Source organism: Onychostruthus taczanowskii, unplaced genomic scaffold (genome assembly GCF_017590055.1).
Source record: "Onychostruthus taczanowskii isolate IOZ18803 unplaced genomic scaffold, ASM1759005v1 scaffold6, whole genome shotgun sequence".
NCBI lineage: Eukaryota > Metazoa > Chordata > Aves > Passeriformes > Passeridae > Onychostruthus > Onychostruthus taczanowskii.
In genome coordinates this window covers 10,062,571-10,084,755 of record NW_024503679.1, presented here as the reverse complement: position 1 = coordinate 10,084,755, position 22,185 = coordinate 10,062,571, and positions in this window count along the sequence as shown.

The window sequence follows — 22,185 nt, the reverse complement described above, 5'->3', positions numbered from 1 at the left end:
CAAGCACACTTTTCTCTGTATTGGTCAAAAGGTGCACAAGACAAAGACAGAAAACTTTATTAACTTCTGTAAACACAGGGTGTGAGGAGCTGATTGCAAGAAATGTGATCTACAAGTGGCAGGTGGGACTGCTCAGGTGGGCAAAGATAGAGAAGGAGGGAGAGAAAGCCATGCAGGGAGAGAAGGAAGGTGCATCCTCTAAGAGACCTTGGTGAAGTCAATTTAACAAGTTTGTTCTTCCTCCCTCCCTCCCTCCCTGCCTCAATAAATGTTGTACCACTCCAGTGATCTGGTTTCTAACACAAGCCCACACACAGTTGCAGGATCACAGCTAAAGAAATCAAGAAATGCTGAGTGGGAGTGAGACCAAATGCCAACTGTTAAAGTTTTACATCAACACTGAAACCAGCTTTCATAGAGCTGTGCCTGAAAGTGTGAAAAAGAAGCAAGGATAAGAATGAAGGAAAAGAAGTACATGAGCTTTACCTTAGAAAATGTGGCTACAATTTAGAAATAGAAATAGAAACCTCAATAGAAATTGTAACCTTCATTTAGGTGATTCTGAGTCACCTCTGTGACTTACATGAACCAGGGTGGCAAGAGGTACTGCTCAAATGGGCTGGAGGCAGCTGAGGAAGCAGGAAAGGAGACAAAAGCAGGCACAATGTTTTTACCAGGAGAGTTTTCAGACAAGAGAAACCAAATAAGAGCAAACTAAATTTAAATTTTTAGAAGCTGCAGGTGAATGATCAGTTCTTCAAAGTAAAATCAATATGTGGGGTACCATCCAGTCAGTCACATGCTGCACAGGAGACTTGGTTGTGGAACTGAGTCCCTTAAATCAGCCAGTCAGCTATGGAAATGGGGCACTGCAATACAACTCAATTCCCTGGAGATGTACAAAGCCCTGTGAATTCTGTATTTCTACTATATCTGAACCATGTATCTCTTGCCCTCTTCAGGGCCCACAGAACCCACTTTTGGTGGGCAGCAGATGCTGTGTGGAAAGCAGTGAGGTGCAAAGGGGAAGGTTCTGGGCTAGCAGGGGAGCTGGGGAGAAAAGGACTGGGAGCAGCCATTCCCAGTAAGCTCTGGGGCTTCCAGGGCAATCCTGCACAATGCTGGGCTTTTTGATCACCAGAATAGGATCTCTAGAGCAAGAACAGGAGCACTGCATCATACCTGATGGTTGGATGGCAGTCTCTTTTATCAGAAATGAAGATATTGGGAGATCCCCAACTCTTCCCATTGCATGACCATAATTCAGCACTGCTAGAAACAGTGAGGGCTGATTTCTCTGGTGGGAAGGAAGTGAGTTTGTCTCTGTGAGTTTGTCAAAAAGAAAGGGAAAAATAACCTGAAGCACTTACAGAGACTAAAAAGTTTGAAATTAGAAGAAATCCTGAGCATGTATGAAGACAGCAAAGCTTTCTGCCCCACAAGGCAGAAGTGTTTGAGAGTTACCTCCATTCTCCTGCAGCAGGCAGTGGGGCTGTACAGCCCAGTGTAGCCATACAAAAGTAGCAGCACATGACAATTAGTTTTATGCAAAGCCCCACTGGCAGAGCTGTTCAGGCTCTGGAGGAAACCTGCTTGTAGCCAAAACAGGTATCTCTACTGAGCAATGCAGACATACCCCAGGAGCCTCTATAAACTGGTTAAAGCAGCCTGGATGCATCTCTGACAGCACTGGGATATGTTTCTTTCCATGATTCACAAATGATAGGCAGGAACAATAAGTCAGGAAACATGAGTCCCACATAAGCTTGGCCTGATTAAGGTTTTCAGAGGAGGAATAAAGTCTCATCGGAGCTTGAGCCTGGCTAGGCTGCAGTTTTGTCTTGGTGTTTATCTGTTCTTTCCTAGAGAATTCAAGGCTAAAATGTCAGCAGGCTTTCACCAGCAAGGATGGGGAGGAGGAAGAACACCATATGGCATTTCCCAAACGTGCTCACATGCCTTTCACATGTTTACATTTCTTGACCATGGTCTGAGTCCAACCTCAAGGTAACCTTGAACCTTGAAAACTAAATACAGCCCTGCCAGTGCAGCTGGAACAGGTGAGAGAGCCAGATAACACTGAGAGAGCTTAATCCAGAGTCTTGAGAAAAGAAAGAAAAAATTACTCCTCAAAATCTGCGCTGCTAGAGCCACCCTTCTTGCTACACTGACAACTTTTTATTCTGGAAATAGCAGTGCAGTATGTTCACCACCACATATCATGGATCTGAATGAAAAATCCAACAGTTTTATTGCCTAAATAGTGCACAGAATAAGGACACCTTAAGGACAGAGACAGACTGCTGACTCACCCACCCTTGCTTCCAGCTGAGCAATAGCCTTGGGGAGCTGTGCAGCAGAAAAGCCATTGTACAGATCTGCTCCTACTTGTATTCTGCCTGAAGAAAATAGATAAATATTCCCTTCCTGGACCCTGGATGGTGTTTGTGAGCAGGGCTAAAGCTGTGCAGCTCCCACAGAGCCCCAGGAGAGTTGCTGACCCACCTGCAGCACCTGGGGGAATACTGTGTTTGAATTCCCTCCAGGGGATACGACTGTGGGGCTATGGGCTGTGACCCAGGCTCTGAGCCTTCCTGAAGCATTTTTATTCCTGCAACATAGTTAGTGATGTAAATGAATTGGCTCTGAAACACCAATAAAACAATTCTTAATTCTTAACATGGCCTCAGACTGTTGAATCATAAAACACATGTTATATAATATTTATTTTCTTTTAAAATTAACTTTATAAAAAACCCCAAACAAACAAAACCCATCTCTTCACTTTCTCTGGAAGACAGATAATATTTTGTGAAGTATTTTAGCAGAAGACACAGACTATTGTATTTATTGGTGACATCATAAAGAATTAAAGTAAAAAAGGGGAAAAATAAAGCTATTACAAAGAGGTCAAATTCCAGCTATTTGTCTGGAGTAGGGTTCAGTTTTGAAGTAATTTTTCAAAAGGGATTTTATAGTTACAATTTATAATGAGGTTAATTTGATACTGAATATGCTAATCATTGGTTTGATGCCCTTGACACCACAAATGTATTGCTTCCCTTGGTGTGATAATGTTATTTATCATCTTTCTTTTGCTACTCTGTCAAAAGAATAATTTCAATTTCAGTCAGAGGCTCTGACTTTCATATTCATGGAAGATTTTGTTGTTCCATTATCTTAACACTGGAAAAAAACCATCTCTGGATGAATCACAACAATTGGAGTTGGTAAGGATGGAAAATAGGATGCTGCCTGCTGAACAGTATCCATTCAGGATTGCTGTGCATAGGCTGGGAGTCTTTCCAGAGAACTGAGCATCTAAGTTGTTGGTCAGTTTGTTTGGGGTTTATTTAAATTTTTTTTTCCTGTGAATTTTCTGTTATCATTTATGGAACAAATCTCAGGAAGTAATGATTTTAAATGTTTTCAGAATTTGCAGGTTTTCATTCCCTGACTTTGAAGCTAATATGAATTCTGCAAGGCAAAAAGAAGTGAAAATAATGGGTTTGCCTTCCACCTGTAGGCCACTGAGCTGAATCATGCTACCTTGTAAGTGTTCAGCAGCATAATCAAGTGGTACTTGAGGAAATGCTTCAAACATTTCCTAACTTAGAGTTGTTAAGAACATCCAAACTCCTCTTCTGTCCAGCCCCACACAGCCCAAGTCCTCTAGCAGAGCTTAAAAAGAGAGTGAGAATGGAGAGAGGCAGCAGCCCTAACACAGATGTTTACTATTCAATTAATTAACTCTGTCAGTGTTAGTCACTGCACATTCAACTCAGAGAATGGAAACATGCAGGGGGGACAATACAACAGAGAAAAATCACTAAGAAATGAACCCATTTCAGTATGAATTGGGCAGAAAATAAAATGAAGATTTCAATCCAAAACCTGTGTGCTCTGCCCACAACTCAAAACTGACAAAACCACCCTGCAATATTGTGGTTTCCATGCTTGTTCTGCAACCCAACACACACAGAGGCATTGCCATGGAGCAAGTCCTGTGAGCACTGAGGGTGCACAGTCCTCCTTCCCTCCTCGGTGTGTGTTCCTTCCTGCCAGGCTTCACCACTACACAATTTCCCTCTTTTCTCATCCTGCCCAACTCACAGGAACCTCTGATCACCCATGAATTAGCCTTCATCCCTTCCACCCACCCCTTTTCAGAGGCCTGGTGAAACACATGGGTGTACATGGAGGAACTGCTTTCCTCTTGGGTGTTTTACTGTCTGGACCAAAGTGTTCTGAGCTGCTGCTTCTTAAACTGTGAGAAAATAGCTAATGCAATACAATGGCTACCTCCACCCTAAAGCTTGTGTTTTCCAAAATCACAAACTGACTATGTGGCAGCCAAATTCCCTATTTTTAATATATATTTATGTAGATATGTGTATATTTATATTTATAGATTTATGTGTTCATTACAGTATATTTATACTCACTGAATGGATAACAAATGAATCTACTGTTTTATACACAGAAGATATTGGTGTAGGCCAGTTTGGATGCAGGATAGAGTTGGATACAGAACTCCATGAATTTTGTTGAGAGGAAAAAACATCAAAAATATCTCTGCTACATAGTTAAACACACTTCTGAACTCTGCCTAACCAATTACTTTTGTACATTGGCTTGAAAGTACAGCTGCAAGCTGTACAAAGGAAATGACGACAGGATATAGAGGACTAGGGAATATTCAATATTTACTAAACAAAGATCTTACTTTGAGCATGTGTTCAGTCATACCATAAGTATTTGACAGAAACAGCTCTCTGTGCCTGGATAGTTCAGACAGTCTGCTGTCATTTTGCAGTGCACATACAATAACTCACTTTGCATTAAAGGTACGTGCAATAGCTGACTTTGTCCTCCCGACTTAAATTATGAATTCAAGCCAGAAAGGCTCTGGCAAGCCAAAAGGCACTGATAAATATCAGAACAAAACCTGAAACCCTGAAAGACCATGAACATTTTGAGAAATTAATTTCGTACCTTAGTTGTTCAAAGGAACTCTCTTCAAAGGAAGAATTTCCAAGCTCTGACTTGAAGACAGGTTAAAATCACACCAAGTTGTTGAAAGGGATTTTACGACTTTATCTGACTTCTTGGGTGACTAGAGAGCACTTCAGAACATTTTTAATATTACCAGATGAGAGTTGTTCCTTTAACACAATGTGTAACGTCTTCTCCTTGGGAACTGAAGAAAAGGGCTATTGTAAAACATGATTATTTATGAACTGTGTTATGGTGTTTGCCAGATGACTGTGCAAGGGGCCCCTGTCTAATCAGGCTGTGCAGATTAGGCACTGCAGTGACAGACTGCCACATTTTGGGAGGCTTTAGTCTGCAGAGGCAACAGAGGCAAAAGGCTGGAGCTGATCACCCCTGCTGGAGATGGCCAACAGTGATTAAATTACTTGTCCTGCTTCAGAAATTGAGATCTGCCATAAAGCAGGAAACCAGCTCAGATCTCCCAGGGCCCATGGCTGCACCCCTGATGTGCTGTGACTCCCAGTTAACTCATGGTTGATTAATGATAATTAGGATTTCAGTTAGGAGGGATCATCCATCTCCTCTGCCCTTCACATTTTCTATGACTGCTTAAGTGGTCACATTTTACTGACACTCTTTTTTGCAGAAATTATTTTTGAGGCCCAGATATTGAAGCATCTGCAGACATCTTGGTTCACAAAAGATGACAAAAGACACGAGAGAAAACCGATAACTCCCTGCCACTCATCTGAACCACTGTGAGCAAGCAGCAATCCCAGTTCTGATACGATTTATATGAAAAGACCTTTGGTTTGTCAGCTATAAATTTGGGAAAACTGTGATCTCTTTGCAGTGCTCCTTGACAAGAATAAGAGCTATAGTCTAAGAATAAATTATTTGCTAACTCCTTCAAAGTAGACTCTGTTGGAGAGGGTACGCTCTGGTGGTTCCACATTTATGAAGGACTTGCAGATTTTCTGATCTCATTTTATCAGGATCCTCTGCCATCATTGCATTTCCCAAATTTTCCTACCATTGATTTACTTTTTTCTCAGGCGCTGCTTATGCAGCAATTTAAGCAAAGTGTTAGGCAAACTGGAACGGTGTAAAAGTAGGTTTTTCTTTCTTCTTAGCTGCTAACATGGGTATGAGATTGAAAAGAATCAGAGAGACAAAAGAATAGTAGTAAGTCAAGCTTTTTGCACCTTTTGAACATCTTTGTAATGCACCTTGTTCTCCTTTTACCTTCACAGTTCAGTAGTGAACTCTGAAAGACATCTCCCCTGTTCAAGTAAAGCCTGTCTAAGACAGCAGTTAAGTTTTACACCCCTGCACTTCCCATTCATTCCAGAAACACTACAGCCTTCTCTGAGTTGGTTGAAGATTTTCCTTCCTCCCCCACTCCCACTCAACTGGAAATTGCAGGAGCAAAGAGTTGTAATATTTCGTTTCCTTGCAAGTTTTTTAGTGCTGCTTATCTCTGGAAGGGGTTTGATCCTTTCCTGCTTTGATTAGAAGATGACCCAGATGGGAAAGTACAGTTATTTTGTGCTATCAGCAGAATTATAATTTGTTCAAGTTGACAACCCACTAGATTCTCACTAGGTGAGGATTTATTGTAGGAGGCCTTAAGGTATAGAAAGCAACAAAAATAGCTGTACAGTATGTGGCTAGCAAGCCTTACCAGAGTAATTTTCTTCAGGTGTGCTTGGCATTTCTGTGCAAGGAGCCCAATCACGGCTCTGTAGTTAACTTTCTCTTTTATGATCTAATTTTTCCTTCTGTGAAAAGGAAAGAGTTTTGCTCAATCCTACCAGCTTGTTCCAAAGTCAGGGGACACTACATTCAGTATTGAACAGCACAACAACATGTCAGGAAAAATAAATGAAATGGCTTTGTGGTGTCATTTTGGGAAGAAATGAGATGAAATATTTTTTCCATGTGTTGAATGAGCCCAGACAAAATCTGTCTAGATGCTAGACTCACTGCAACCTGCTTGTAGCATTTTTGGAGGAATGACCAGTCTATTTTATGGCAGACACTCAACCATGCTACACACTCTGAAAAATACTCCCTTTTCTCAGAATAAAATTCCTTCATAGTTAGATAAAACAGAGTGGAAGTTATTTGGTAGAGTTTTCTGGAATAGCAGAACACATTAGCTGTGATTCTATACAGCACTCATATTTTTTTCTTCATTTCTAACTTCTCTCGAATCAGAACTAAATGAATAAATCCCAATAAAAGGAGAATTCAAAAAATTAAGTGCCTGTTCCAGGTGACCTCATATGTTGGAGAGCAAGTTCTGGGTAACTGTGGGTTACTGGAAGTCTATTCTGACTGGAAATATATGTGATATTTTTTTCTCTAGGATGAAGCCAGCTTAGCTTCTACTAAGCTGATTCCAGGTAAATACTTATTATTTAAGCCTTAAATTTTCAGTTCACAGAAAGTTCAGATTGCTACTCACTAATTAGAAACAAACAAAACTGAACCACAAATACATAACAAAAACCCCAACACTCCACCCAAACAACAAGAACACACATGAAAAAAAGAACACCTCAAAACCAAATGAATACAAAGTGCAAGTTATACCAGGGAGGATTATCCATGTGTAAAATGTGCCTTTTTTCTGTCTTTGACCATCCCAAGTTCTCGTGAATTTAATTTACTATTAAAGCACTATCAAATAGGAGTAACAGCATTTTCTGTAACTTGCAGCCAGTAAGTCTCATTTTAATCACTGAAAATATCACATTGCCCAGCTTAAGGACAGCAAATTGAGCACAAAGAAGAAACTTTCTAGATAAGCTTTATGTGCAGAATCTCACAGTGTCCTTGGGGGCAAAAACAGCATTTTAAAGAATTTCTATTTTTAAACTGCCAAGAATTCTTAATTTTTCATTCACACCTTCTAAAATACAAGTAAATTAACCCTCATAAAACTGCTTATTCCATGGCTACATTCTGCATGCTAGAAAGACTGTTTATTCACAGCAATTACTAAAAGCACCACCCATTCTCACTGTATCTCTCAGCCACAATCACTGGTGTCAGATGTGTTTTTACTAACAAGACTGTGGAACTGGTGAGCAGAGAGCTTTCCCACCCTTCCCTTCTCCCAAGCATTTGACAAGCTGCAGTTTCAGGGTGGCCACACCCTGCTTGTTATTGTTAAATTCAAATATTAAAGGTGGGTTCTTTTATATTTTTCCTTAGCCTTTCACCTCTGTTTAAAATAGAGTGCATTCAAGGGACATCTGTGTTACTGGCAACACCATCACATGAAGGAGCTTTCTATAAATAGCATCACTACTAAATAAACAGCTGAAGCACAGCGCTCACCAGCACAGTGAAGTCAGTATTGTATTGTTTATTCTTAGTAGATCTGATGGCTGATGAATAAAGCATATATTTGTTTTCATTTTGAAATTATATGGTGAAAGTGCAAATAAAATTAAAAAGTAAGAGTCACAATGTGCATTGCCAAAATTGCTAAATTTCTTAGGACACACTGGCAAAATGACTGATATTTGCATTCAAAAAAGGCTCCTGAATTTTTACACTCACAGTTTTTAGAGGTCATTTTTGAAAGTGTTATTTCTCATCTCTCTTATCTCTCTTATCACAGTGTTTTTCAGCTGTGAAATGGGGTTAATAACACTTAACTAGTTCACAAAAGTATTATGATGGTGAAAATATTCAAGTGAGTAAAATGCATTAAGTTTCTCTGACTGAATGAGTCATAAGAATACAGAAATTATTTCAATTTGAGATGTTTGGCATGTGAAGGAGCAAGGTAAATACCAAGTCATTTTCTCCTGTTCTCACAACTGAAAAAATCACAAACTTCATAAAACAGAGAACAGACTTTCAAAGAGCTATGAAAAAATCTATCCAAATATACATTCAGAGCTTTATGTAGACATTCCTCACAACAGTCCTAAATTTTTCTGCTAAGGATTGTTCAAGGACTCGTCAAATCTGTGATTTGCTGGTGAAATTCAGTAAATTACTTGCTGTCTAAATTACTACTTTCAAATACACTAACTAGGTAAACCTAGTTTGGGTGTTTATGCTTTTCAAAGTAGACCCTAAACACTGACCAGTTTTCTTAACTTTTTCTTTCCAAATCACTCAACAACTCTTAGAATAAATTAACAAAGAAAAGCCTAAGAAAGAATAATCAGGAATGAATAAAGAACAAAACAAGAAATACCTTTTTGCCACTGTGTAAATACATTACTTGTCCATACCCTATACTACTATGTGCAGCTCTGGTTGCTCTTCTGAATCAATCATTGGGAATAATGCCATGTGTCATTAAATGGAAGTGATATTTGTATTATTTTTCAGGACTGATTGACTAAGATCTTAGGTATTTTTTATTGAGATGCAGCATTAAAATATTAAATGCTGAAATCAATAAGGTTGGAGGAATACAATTGCCAAGTAAAACAAATCAGAATTAAATGTACATTTCCACTGCAGAGCTCCCATCAGTTGGTATATGAGCCTTAGGAGAGGAGTAGGCAGGTTAGGTCTCACAGAGACTTGTTTTCTTTGGCTGGCAAACAGCTAATCATTTTTTAACTTGGCTCTTGTTTCACATATCACATTCTATATGACTGCCCTTTTGTTCCCCTCTTTTAAGTATTCTGAGTTTCCTTCATATAGAGCAAGGTCTTCTAATTCAATATCAGTTTTTCACTTAGAATAAGAAGGCAATCTGCTGTGTAGTATATTAAAGGGAAACCAAATATTTTTGGTGACAACTCAACACCTAAGGGTTCAAGCTGACCTTACACTAATGATTGTTATCCTATCCTGTATTCCCCAAGCCATATGGATTTTTGATTACAGTGCAACCACAGACTTGCACAATAGGCCAGTCACTACAGTAAAACACCAGTAATGACACAATCAGATGTGTAATTTGTGCTGCTCAGCCATCAGTTGGAATCTATAGGGAGCTGCAGTACCCCAGGGGAGAAGGGTGAGGCAGACCCTGTCTCTTCCAGAGCAGCCTCACAGGACTGAGGACAGCAAGCTCACACCCTCTCTTTTAAGTTAAGCTGATTGACTGTCAGCTTGTTCTCTGGCATGAATGCAAGAACAGATTAAGAGGCACGCAGCAAAATGACCCTTCAGGAGCAAAATTTGATGGGCTACCTCAGGCTGGGAGTACTGGCTCCAGCTGTGATTGACTTTTGCAAACTTCTCTGGGGTGCTGGACTGTGGTGAGAAGCTGGTTCTCCTTACCTTCTCCCAGAACTGGGCATTTTCCAGCCTGCCAGTCTTCTGAGGAACTTCAGTGGGGTAAATCTGCAGTGCCAGCTATGGAAAGAAGGGGACACTTATTTTACAATTTGCTTTTCCAATTACAACTACCCTCTGATTCTTCTGAGCCCCTGGTTTGCTGGCCCTGGGCACTTGTACCCGTTCAGGCTGAGGACAGCTCACTGTCCTAAGAAGAGCACTGCTCACTTGGGAGCTCATTTGTACCGACCCACAGCATTATTTTCTAAGTTTCACTCCTGATAGCCACCCATTCAACAAAAATCAACACATCTGCCCCAAAAATTCCCAATTCGTTTGTGCGATACCTTTACCACTCCATCCAGGTTTCATATGGTATTGCAGTGGCTGATCTGGATTCGCAGGCCTAGCTTTGCACCTACCCTCCTATGAAAAACAGTAATATGGCTGTAACTAACATGTCATATAAGCAGCCTGATTAGATAAGCTAAAACACTGTGGATGTATAAAACACAACCCACACCCCATGTTTCCATTACAGCAATGTGTGTGTTCCAAGGCACATGCTGAAATACCTCAGATACATCCTGGCTAAATAAGCCAACACTCCTGGACTGTTGGCTAATCAAGAGACTCCACAACATTTCTTGAGATACATTATTAAGTGTAAGGCTTTAGTCAATGGTATCACATGAGAACAAAGAAGAATATGGGGAACACTTTAAAGAAAATCAGCATTTCAGTTTTAGGAGAAATCCACTAAGTTACACAGTTTATGAATGAAGAACTGTCATGATTTACAAGCATACAGTAGAAACCAAGATATTTAAAAGAGCAATTTAAACTTCTCAAACTATATTTAGTGTTCATAAGATTGCTACAGTTTATGAACCTGTTTCTTCCATCACTTAAATTCATATTACTTTCAAATAATGGCTCCCTTTCCTTAGTTTTAATAATCCTGGGTTTCTACTAATTGAACTTCCATTGAAACAGAGCAGTCTCTAAAAAATAGACTGGTACAGATAGTTATTTGCATTAAAATTTTCATTTTCCCAATTTGCTTCTTTACACAGAGACTTCTCTTGATTCATTTTTTATTTCTCTTGATTTATTTTTTATTTGCAGGCTCTGCCTGCATTTTCATTGATTTTATTTTGTTGGGTTTTTTTTTTCTTTTAATCTCTCTGAAATGTAATGAAAACGTGCTGCATTAAAAGGATTCTTCAAATAACATAACAGGATTGTTAATCTCAAACATAAACACGTTGCTTTTTCTACAGTTATTTGATACCTCCTTCTTTTCTAAAAAAAATCCTTTAAAAAATCATACTCACAGAGTACCTATGAGTGGCTGTCAGCCAGTAGTTTTATTTTAAATTGTACTGTCTGAAAACTTGACAACAGAATTACCTGGTTGTGTATATACAGAATGGTCATTCATGAGTTTATTTATTTAATCACACACACACAAAACCACACACATATTTTAGGAGCTACTTGTTAACTGAATATAACTGCTTCTACAGTGTCATGCCAACAAAAATTAATGTTAAAAGATTCAGCTGACAAGCTTAGAATCTTCACACAGTTTTCTTTAGCACAATGTACAGATGTGGCAGCAAGTTCTTCAGACCAAGTGCACCTTGATGGTGGGAATTAGTTCAGTGCACTGTTCAGGAGGCTGACTGCACAACCTGCATTCATAAAGAACAGCATCAGTGCTTTTTCATAGAATTTTGAGGGTTTACAAACTAAAGACATGAAATGCAGTTTTTGTTGTGGAGCAAGAACAAAATATTGTACTGTGCATGTATTTATATTTCTTGACTAAAGATAACAAAGTCAGATCAACGTTCAACTACTCTCCTTTTACAACACCAGAAATTTATGTCTGACTTTAAGAGAGGTTGCCCAGACTCTTACAGATCTGATTCCACACAGGAAACATAAAAGTTGCAAGAGGAATCAAATGATTGCTTGACAGGGCAGACAGGTCACAAAACAAAAATGCAACAGGAGAGCCTTGCCTTTAACAGCACTCCCAGGTCAGTCAGGCTGCAGTCACACTTAGCATCAGAGGAAAAGTGCACTGATGACAACATTATGCTCAGGACAAACTTATTTAACCTACTTATACAAGTCTGTATTTGACACTGTTCTAGCACATTAATCATGTGTATCTGACACCATTCACAAAGATTCTCAGTTGACATCTATTACCAGTGCATTACATTTACTTTATGGCTTACAACCTGGAAAGGAGCAAACTGCCTTTGGTGATGTTATACAGCTATTTCTGCAGTTTTACTTTTGGATTGACCCCAAAACTTTCACAGCAGCAAATCCCAAAATACTTACAATCATGTACTAGCTCATCTGGGAACTACTGAAAAACATTATTTCAAATAAAAGCACACAGAGCTCAGCTAATGTTTGTCAGTCTATCAAAATCAAACAAAAAAGAACTCTCAGAAGAATGACATAACATTAACAGTAGTTTCAATATTAAACATCACAGCACATCTGGTTTTGTTACATCTTTTGTTTCTAATACAAGAAAAGGCAAACTCACTCTACCATACCTGCAAAACCTGTTTTCTCTCCCATCTAAATCCAACAGCAGGTGCATGGGGTTTTTGCACCGTGTCAGAGATGAGCAGAGAGGAAGTGAAAACAGCCACAGCCTCATTCACAAGTGGGAATGGGAATGGACAAGAGCCACTTCTTCTTAAACAAGGTGATTCCCTCAGAAAATCTGGCATCTCACAGCTAACCTGCAGGCAGCCAAGTTAAACACCTGCATGCCAGACAAAACCAGCTGTCTGTCCATCTCTGCCAGCCACCTGCTCAGTATACCTGCTCCAGTGGGCTGAGATTTTTTGGCAAATACCCAGTCCCAACACAAGGTTGTTTGGTGTTTTCCTTCCTTTTCTCTACTCTTCCTTAGGACTTTAATTTTCAAAGCATCCATTTATTAACTACACTGATACAACTACCTTTACTATCACCAGTAGCTGAACATCACCTCCATTTCAGTTGATGACTGTGGAGATACAAGTAACACACACAATAAATGAGTGATTATTAAATTTCTGTTGCCTTTATTACTTATAGACACATAAACACTGTGTTACTCAAGCTTATGGCAAAAGAATTAAAAATGAAGGGTAAGATTATGTTTTGACACAGTTAATTTATCGAAGTATTCAAGAAGGGATTCTAGAAGGGAAAATAGAAATTTCTTTTGGCTATCCAGCATTTAAAAATATGTTAGCTACTATGGAGCATACACAAATTTAACATACAGACACAGAATGGATAGACAAAAGGGATTGTATGGGTGTAGGACTCAGGAAGGAAAAAATATTTAAGTTGCCTTTCATTTCATCTTTGGCAGCTCCACAGTTACAGACACAGCTGTTACTAACAGTATCAGAGTCTGAATTTGTGTCAAGGGAAGAAATGCCACCCCACCCTCCCTTCTCAGCACAGAGGTTCTCAAATCCATCCTCACAGAATTAAGTTTTCACAACTATTAATAAGATATATGTGGGTTTGCTCTTTACGTGTGTAACAGGAGCTGCAGAAAAGCCTCACCAAAGTCCCACAAAACCAAACTTTGCAAGCAGTCTCTGCTATCAGGCCTGAACATGGTATTCCATTTGTTCTAAACAACAGGATTTATTCTTCCCTTCCTTGACTACAGACCCACTTTCTCCTTAGTTTCCAGGTTAGTTGCTCCATCTGTTTTGGAAAGCATTTTGACAACTGACAGGTTGAAGGGTGTCACTTAGACTAATTATAATATATAAAGTCTAATTATAATAATTTTAACCTCTTTTATCTCTCATCCTGCTCACTCCTGTGTTAGTATTTTGAAGGAGGAGGACATGTTAAGTTTGTACAGAAAGTGTGCTGTGTCTGAAGAGGAATGACTCTGCATTCACCTTTGAAAAGTTCCCAACAGCATTGCTCTCTGTTTGCTGGGTGCTGGGAAGCTTCTCCACACAGTGAACTCTTGGTTCACTCTTTGTTCACATAGACTATCTGTCTATTTTCAAACTGGTGGAGCTGAACGGGTGCTACACAGGATGTGCCTGATCAGGGAGGCTAATACAAACCAGCAGGACACTTTCAGCATTGTGTTCATTCCCTTCATATGATGTCACCCTACTGCTGTCCAGGGAAGGGGGGAGGTGAATGGATTGATGACTTACTGTTCTAAAATTTATAGGTAAATTACCTAAACTAATGGAAAATTCTTAATTTCAGTACATTTTCCTGTAAAAAAATACTTAAAAAGAGGTAAGACAGAACTTTCTCACTCCTTTCCTAGCTTGGAATCACTTGCTGTAAGTTTGTGGGTATCCATGAACTGCAATTTAAAAATGGAAGTATACTTTTAAGTAAGGTGATGTCAAAAAGATTTTGGAAGTGAATCATGGTATTGCTTAATTCTACAGTACCTGCAGTGTCTTCCTCTGGCTCCTCCTCTCTCCAAGAATGCCCTACTAAAAAGTGTCACCTTAGGTCCTGGAAGAGACAATGTTTCATGGCTACTTACAACCAACCCTGCTCATAAAAACACAGCATAAATTTCGTGTTCAGGCTGGTTCTAAATGCTGATGGTTTAGCAGCTGCACAACATATCAATGTGGAAAGGCATCAGCCATTCCAATGTGAGCTGTGCCCCAGGTACCAAAATCTATGATGAATTTTATATTCCTTTATGGCTATCTAACCATGGACATAGAATCCTTTGTTTTCTTCCTTTTATTGTTGTTTGTTTTTTTTTTTTTTAAATTAAAATACTTGTGGTTTAAAACATATTGATATACTTTATAGGAATTTTTTTTGTTAGTGGTACAGAGATGTATTGCTTGCTTAATTATGAACTGATCCCATTGAACTTGAGCTGGCAGAACTCCTAACAGTAAGGTGTTTCTGGGAAGTTCTGTTGTCTTTAACTACATCCAAGCCAGAGGTAAAAAAATGAATAATTTTCAATTTGGACTCAAAAGCAAAACTATGTTTTTGAATTCACATCGATTATCAAAAATGTGGGATGGAAAATGGTTCAGAGTAGGAGGCTACATCCCAAGTTCCTTTCTATTTTTAAGTCGTGTTTGCCTTATTTGCTACTGTCAGAATGGCAAGAACTCAAACAGAATATTCACATCAAGGTCACAGTTCACCCCTCTAACTACTGATTTGTGTGAGGGAATGCAAAGAATTTAATACAAGCTGCAAATTGTTCCATTTCCCTTAATTATTTTCCCTGTGTCAGATACAGTTCTTTGGTGGGTGTTTGTTTTTGCAACCATAGTGATGAGATATATTTGCTGGCTGCAGTCAAAATAATTCCAAACATTTATCTACTGGCAGCATTTTTTATTCCGAAAATCCAGACATTTGCCTGCTTTACACCCAAAGGGTAGGAATTTGGAAGCTATACTCCCAAAATAACTCTTACATTATTTTTAAAAATCAGAGCAAGAGTTTTGAGGTTATTTCATATATTCCCACCAAAAAATCATGGCCACTGCTCACACCAGCACAGAGCTGCATCCATTTGAATTTTTCTTACTCCTTTCTTGAGAAAAATCCCCAGATGATCTCATTTAAATCATAAATATAAATATTCTTCAGAGCAACTTCCCTTATAACGTGTGCAATAAATCACTTTTCCCACAGTGGTGCTCTGCTACTACTCCTCTTGGTGGGAAAATCTCACAGTATATGATTTGACAAACTGCTGACAAAGCCAGCTTCATTTCAGAACCATGGAGGAATCAAACGCTCACCAGGAGATCGTAGTTAACAGGCAGAAGTGTATTTAAAAGCACGTGTGTACATGCATATAAATACACATTGGCTAGTTGACTTCACTGACCTTGCATGCAAGCAATGATTTTGACAGATCCATACTGGTGACAGCTCTGAAGAACAGGGTTTAACCCCCTGTGATTAGTTTGGAGGCTCCTATTACAATTTTTGCTGGAGTAATGAGTGCTAGCAGGATAGTGACCTTTTCAGCTGCTGAAGTCAAAATCCATAAAGGACTGTGAATTGGAGCCTTCAGCAACTGCTGCTCACAGGACAGTAAAAACTGAATTTTACGGCTGCTTGTTCTGCTACCCCAGACTGGTGTCTCAGGGCAGGAACATTGCCTGGCTGCCACCCCTCCCACTGGCCTGACAGCATCTAGGAGAACAGGCAGAGAGCTGGAGGCAGGAATCTCTTTAGCTATGCCAGCATGAATTGGCAGAGTTTGGGATTCCAAGCACGTAGTCACATGAGCAGGCCTTATTCTCAGAGCTGGAATAGCCCCATTGATTCAGTGTATCCAAAGCAATTGGATTATGAAACAAAAGTAAATTCTGTCCTCCTGTTCTCTCTACATCACTTCCTCTTTGCATGTGCTGCCTTCAATTCTATTTTCAGAGAGAGACCATGGGTGCAATATAACTATGCTTAGAGTGTAACCAGCCAGTTAATAGTTCTGAGAAGCTGTGGGCTGTGGAGAGCTGAATATGCTGGTAGGAAAGGAAGGAGATACTTGATTTGGGAAAACAACAGTGGTTAATACTGTTTCAAGTAATTCTGGGCAAGTACCCATCTATTTGAACTCAAAAATTGTCACAGAGCAGTGGTTATTTTGCCAACACTTTCCAGGAGGTGCTGTAAGACATTATTGGAAGTAGCAGATGACTAAAGATTCAAATGTTTTGTCAAATTACAAAATTACATTGACTGTTGAAAGGTAGCTAAGGCATAATCTTGCTTGCATAACCTGGAATGAGCAAAATACTCCTTGTCTCTGGCACACAGCTTGAATCCAAACCAAGGGCAGAGATGATTTCAGGTTCCCTGACTGACAGCTTTCCAACATATTCACTTTGTGTCATGAAGAATGTGCTGGCACAATGACTCTAAAGAAGCCTTTGTGCAGGACTGAGTGTAACAATACAGCACTGTGGGAGTAATTTGTTTCCTTTTCATTAATGAAGATGTGTAAGACATGAAGTACTGATCACTGACTTTTCATCATGTCTGTTAGAGGTGGCATCTTCTGTTCCCAATTTAAGCAGGAGTTGAGATGACAGTCAGAGCAGTTGACGTCCTCTAGGACGGGTGTTGCTAGAGAGTATTATTGTTTAAAAATAGTTTCTAAACAAAATGTTGTAGGAGGATAAAAGTTCAGTTGAAGTTGGGCAGTGGCCAGCCTGTGTTCATGGAGTAATTGCTAATTGTGTAAGCTCTGCCCAATGCTCTGTTTACCAAGGATGTTTTGCCCATTTTAGCAGAGGTGGGGCTCATTTCCTCAACAGACACAGAACAGAGCTGCAGTCTGCTCAGTATCCTGCTTGACAGAGCATGCTCAGATCCTTAGGCATTCATAAAATGTAAAAGTAACTTCTCCCTCTCCCTACTAAATAGTGAGCTCACATAAAAGGATCAGGATGTCCCTCACATTCAATATTTACCTTTTCCTGCTTGTATATTTCAGAAACATTCACAGGCCAGTTCAAACCAGTGCTTGTCCCAGTTAATCCTTGCTGTCAGACTTGGTTTAAATGCAGCATTCCCAGTATTCCATTTTGGTCATCAGGGCATGAACAGCAATCTAAGAAACTGAATGCACAGCCCCTGCCCTGAGTTTGTTCAGTAACTTCTCACAATTACCAGCAGTACAGCAACACATGTGGTTGCTGACATGAGCAAACCTCAGTCCTGACTGCAGTCAGAGGAAAGCTAAAATTTATTTAGTACCAAAACTTGCTGTGGATAACAAGCTCAATGGTGGATATTAGTGCATTCATAGAAGTGATTTACCTCAAATAACAGCCACCAGCTGCAAAACCACAGAGTATAAAGGCATCAGTTTTTTTCTTAATGAGCTCTTGTCTCCTTCATTGTAAAATTAACCCCAGCCTGAATCAAATAAAGAAGTTTTTAAAATAACCTAAAACTTAAAGCATGTGGTATGTAATTGAAGGAATGGTTTTAGAATGCTCAAAATTCTCTGCCAAGTATTCAGAAACTACAGCCACAACACTTCTGTAAATCATTGCCAGGTCAGAGGATTATAATTATAATTTACTATGATTATTCTTCTCATGCCACATTACACTGGTAATTGCTGCTACAGCTGCAGTTAGGGCACCCACTTGTACCTTCTTATCTTGTAAACGCCACATTCTTAGAAATCTTTCAGATGTTGAGGTATTTATATAGCACCATGCTAAATCAGACACACTTGAACAAGTATCCAGAGCCTGTTACATGGAACTGGGTAGGCAGTGGATGGCCCACGTGGAGCTGCATAGCTGCATTACACGTAATGGTGCTGGAGTTAATTATGTCTGCAACAGCAGTCTTAGCTCTGGATTCCTCAGCCTTAGCCAAGTTACACCTAGAACACAGAGAACCTTGTATGCCTCTGTTTGTTTAACAGCAGTGTGATCCACATACCTCACCCTTATAAACAAGGAGAAAAGAGTTGGGTGCGTGGGTCTTTCACTTTTAACAATGACACGGCGCTGGAGAAGGCAACAGATACCAAATAAAGCAATTCCTCGCACCCTGAACCAAATCTGAGTCATAGCTCTTGGGACCTCAGGACCTCTGAATAGTATTTCCTTTGCCTGTTGTCTTTAGCTTATTAGCACACCCATCTGACTGAAGGAGACTGCTACTGATTGTGTACCACCTCCAACAGTAAGTCAGGGTGGGTCCTGGGGGAAGGATGTTTGAAGTGCTTTGGAACAGAAAGCCTGCAGCCAAAACTTTAAGGAATATTGTTCCCTGGGGTTTAAACTCACTGAACTGCATGTCAGTGCTTGAGAATGCAGTGTACCCGCTGAACAGAGAGGACATCCAATTGGGCAAAATTTGTAGAAAATCAGAAAAAAAATCCTACCTTCCAGGAAAAGTTGCATTCTCGGAACTGATATTCACAGCTTTCAGTATAGCCATGGCACATTCTATTTACAAAAGGCAACATGTTTTGTGTTTCAGCCAGAATCACTGCACATACTGATATTACACTTTTGTTTCCATTCTTTCCTATTCCTGCATGTTGAAGCCCCACAATTCCCTACAGCAGGGCTTGGCTGCCATACTTTGCAAGATTTCATGGACAGTGAAAACTACATGCTTATTATAAAATACTTCAGTGCTTCTGGTTTGTGTTGGAATTATCAAGACTACTCATATTAGAGCCACAGGGGGCTTCTGTGCTACTGTCCAAAAAACATTTGACTTACTGCAAATGCACTCTGTGTCTGTTCTGAAAATGTAACATGGACATATCTGGAATCTCCAAACTGCACAGTGTCTCTGCCTAAGCTACTGAACATCCATAAATCCTGGCCAAATGTAGAAACCGCTCAAATTCCTCCAACAAAGAAATTTCCAGATGGCAAAAGAAGATATGCACAAGGAAATCAGACCATAATTTAGAGATGCCTTTGCTTTTCCTTGACAAGAAGGATGTGTGCACACAGTCTCCTCTTTTTCTATTCCAGTCTTCTGATCCTTCAGTGCAGAAGTCAGTGTTTCAAAGGTATCATATGATACACAAAAGTGCCATTTAGTTGAAGAAAAGCTCTTACTTAATTAACTTGGCAAGTATTTAAAAAGAATATTTGCTATAAATAGGGCAAACAAGAAGCACACATACCAACACAAACATCTCTCCATGCTCTTCCACTCCCTACTGCTTTGCCTTTCACAATGAAGTATTTTCCAGTTACTTAAATAAACGCTTCTATTTACCTTCTGAGATAAATCAGGGCTGTATGTCATGGTGTAGTGTCACAAGAACCTGAGAAAAACAAAAAACCAAAAAAGGGTAAGATTTTGTTTCCATTCTCTTTTATGCCATTCCTCCTTTCTTTGTTATGGCCCCATTTGCCCAAACTACAGCACTAATCACCTATTTTTATTAATCAATTCCATTTATTAACTCAAGAAAATCCTGCTCTTTTCCTGCAGGGTGAACAGGTTAAAGTGGACTCTCCCAAGGGCTAGATAACACACAGAAAGTGCTGGGTGTATTAGCTGGGAGCAAAAGAACAAGATTATCCTTTCAGGAGTGGTAAACCACTAGATCAGCACACCTTGTCTCATGAAACCACAGGCTTAGAGGTTGAGTTTACCTCAACACCTGGAGCCACGCAGATAATCCACTTAACCCGGCGTCTTTGCTGGGCAAAGAATGTGCTCAGCCAAAGGATCGTGCTGCTCTCTGCACCCAGAGAACTCACCAGCAACCCAGAGCTCTCTGTTCTGCCACTGAAGGAGGAGAACTCCTTCTTCATAGCACCTCTTGTCCAGAGCTCCAGACACGGCTGCATTTACATCACAAGCATCAGTGGGGACTGCTCCGTTGGTAGATATAGGAAAGGAAAAGGAGAAAGAGAGAAGGAACTGAATGAGAAACCAAGTGCATTTACTATTCTCTGCTTGCTTTCTTTGTTATTCACACATTTTCCCAGACCAGAGGTTAATTCCTTTTGCTAACAAAATTTGATTTAATTGTTTAAAGTGTTTTGGTTTGTTTTTTTTTAAACATGGAATCACATTTGCTGAGGTAAATCCTTTCAGATGTCAGAATCTCATCTATTTTAGTTAAATAGAAAGCAAAACTGTCTCCCAAAACTTTGTTGAAATTAAAATATATGGAAATAGAAGATTTTCTTTTAGCAGAATTTAGGGGGAAAATCTGCTTTTGACCATACTCTTGTAATATATTGGTACAAAATAAGATCTAGTTGATTACAAAATGTTGGAGCAAGTTTTAGTACCTCTAATGTCACTTTAGAAGTATCACAGTATAAACTTGTGGTTCGTGCAGAAACATCAGTTACGCACTAGTGTACATTGCTGACTGCCTTATTTCTAAAGCTTATAATTTCTAAAATTATGTTCCATAATTAAACCAAACAATTCTATAATATAAGAGCATTAGTTTAATGAAAACCAGTTATGTATCAGTCTTCAGCTTAATTTGCTCTTCACAGACTCCAGAAATAAAGGGATTAACTATTGCAAATCCTCCCGGTACTTTGCATTTAATCACAAGCAGTTTATGATAATTTATTCCACATGTCTGATGCAACTGAAAAAAATTTGCAAATAAAGCTTGCTGATGCCTGCAGGAAGTGAGCTTTCATTCTGTTCTAATATTAGCAGCAGCCTGCACCAGTGCAACATGGAGCACTCACTCCATATCCCCAGTGCTGTCAGCCATCATTTTATGCACACACAAAACCAGTGAGTGTTTGACAGTGATTGGGCTGAGGAACATCTGCCACATCAGCACTGAAAGACTATCAAGAACTGAAAAAGAAACTTTTCTGACGTTTCAATTCAATGGTAGAAGAGTGTCAGAATCAATTTCCTGCTTTTTTCATAATTGAAATAAGGTCTCAAAGTGAGAAAATACTTTTAACTATGGCATATGTTTTCCTGTCTTGATATTGCACATAGTGCAATTATAGTGCATCCCCATAGTGATGGTTTGTTTTTCCATTTTATTTAAATCTGCTAGATTCTTGAAAATCATAACTTTCTTCTTATACCAGGATGCTGCAAGAGAGAAGTTGCTTTCTAGGGTACTGTCACTGATTACTGGCCAAAGTCCCCGTGGTATGGCAACCAGGGGCTCACAGCTCCTGCTGAACTTCAGGGCAGTGAGATCCTCTGGACTCACTAGCTCTATCCTGACTCTGCATGAGGCCAGGGCACCTGGCTCTCCCTCAATTTACAGTTCAGAATGAACCAGGAAACCTACTATTGGCACACACAATTTCTAATTTGGGAAAAGAAAATACTGCCTGGCAAGCTTTGCAAGGCTGCTGACCCTGGGCTGCTGGAACAAGGCAAATCACCCTGCTCTGTGCTGCATCCTGAGCTAAT